Source organism: Rhinopithecus bieti, unplaced genomic scaffold (genome assembly GCF_001698545.2).
Source record: "Rhinopithecus bieti isolate Rb0 unplaced genomic scaffold, ASM169854v2 scaffold_34914, whole genome shotgun sequence".
NCBI lineage: Eukaryota > Metazoa > Chordata > Mammalia > Primates > Cercopithecidae > Rhinopithecus > Rhinopithecus bieti.
In genome coordinates this window covers 1-1,469 of record NW_016891060.1, presented here as the reverse complement: position 1 = coordinate 1,469, position 1,469 = coordinate 1, and the positions used below count along the sequence as shown (strand labels likewise).

The following is a 1,469-nucleotide window of genomic DNA, read 5'->3' as shown; positions in this document are numbered from 1 at the left end:
ACTGTGCTATCTGAGCTCCCACGGTGGCTCTGTGTGGCCCTCATGCAGCCTCCACGCTCCTGCTCACAATGCTTGCCTGGCTAGGAGCAGCCTTCCAGCTCCATCTGAGTTCTACAAACCCCATGTGACACCTCCCTGCTTCATCTTTCTCTTCCACAGCCCCTGTTTACTCCCAGGAGATTCTTCTCCTCCTTCTGCACCTTGCATCCTTTCACCTGTGCTTCCATTGGGGTGGTCAGAAGCTCTGTGCCCTTCAGTGTGGGTCTCTCTGCTGCAGGACACAGGATGCCCTGCCAGTCAGGGACGGGTCTCATCCCTCACAGAGCTGGCCATATGGCCCAGGTTCCACACACACCTGTAAAACTGGTGTTTCTAGCTTCTATAAGCAATCTATGGCTGGGCACAGTGGCTCACACTTGTAATCTCAGCACTTTGGGAGGCCGAAGTGGGCAGATGGCATGGCTCCAGGAGCTTGAGACCAGCCTGAGAAAGATGGTAAAACAGTCTCTACAAAAGTAGGAAAAAAAAAAAAATAGCCAAGCATGGTGTTGCACACCTGTAGTCCCAGCTACTCTGGAGGCAGAAGTGGAAGGATCACCTGAGCCCTGGAGGTGGAGGTTGCAGTGAGCCAGGAGTGTACCCCTGCACTCCAGCCTGGGTGACAGAGCAAGACTTTGCCCCAACCCTCCAAAATGAAAAAAACTCTTTCCTTATCTACAGAAGATACCTGCTCATAATGAGGAAATAATGCAACTGACTTGTAGTCTCAGAAACTTGAGCAAAGTGACCACATCCTCAGCACGTGCTATCCTCATATTGTAAAGCCCTGCAGTACAATCTGACATTTCTATTCATTCAAAAAAGGAAAGATGAATCTATTTTGCAACTCAGTTCATACTGTTCAGATAAACGTACCAAGTAGTACATGTGGAGGTGGTGGTCGAGGCCACAATGGGTAGGGAAGCTGGTTGAGGTCCTGGAGGAGTCGGTTCAGATAGCAGAGGCCAGCCAAGTAGAGAAGGTAGCAGATGTACTACAGGAGACCCTGGTGGAGAAGGTGGCTGAAGTCCCAGGGGCCACAAGTGGAGATTATTGAAGCAGCTGAGGAGATTCATGTGAGGTGGTTATTGAGGGGCCAGACGCCACCCAGAAGGGGTGGCTGAGGATCCAGAGGTTACTAAGTGGAGATGTAGTCGGAGGTCCCAGAGGCCTCACAGAACAAAAGGTGAATGATGTCCCAGAGGAAGGCAGCTACAAAAGATGGATGAGGTCCTGGAGGGAAGACACATGCTGGACGTGGATGAGGTCTGGGAGGACCAAGAGCTGCTGGAGGTGGATGAGTTCCCGGAAGACAGACACATGTAGCATGTTGATGAGGTCCCAGAAGACTTACAAGTCCAGGAGGTAGATGAGATCCTGGAGGACCAACAGCTGTAGGAGGTGGATAAGGTCCCAGAAGACCTACAGCT

The 1,469-nt window shown here is 51.4% G+C and overlaps 1 pseudogene; it reads right to left on the bottom strand.

Annotated features, from left to right (window-relative positions):
• Positions 1 to 901: 901 nt before the first annotated feature.
• On the bottom strand, positions 902 to 1,463 carry LOC108525909 (cell wall integrity and stress response component 3-like; annotated as a pseudogene).
• Positions 1,464 to 1,469: the final 6 nt, after the last annotated feature.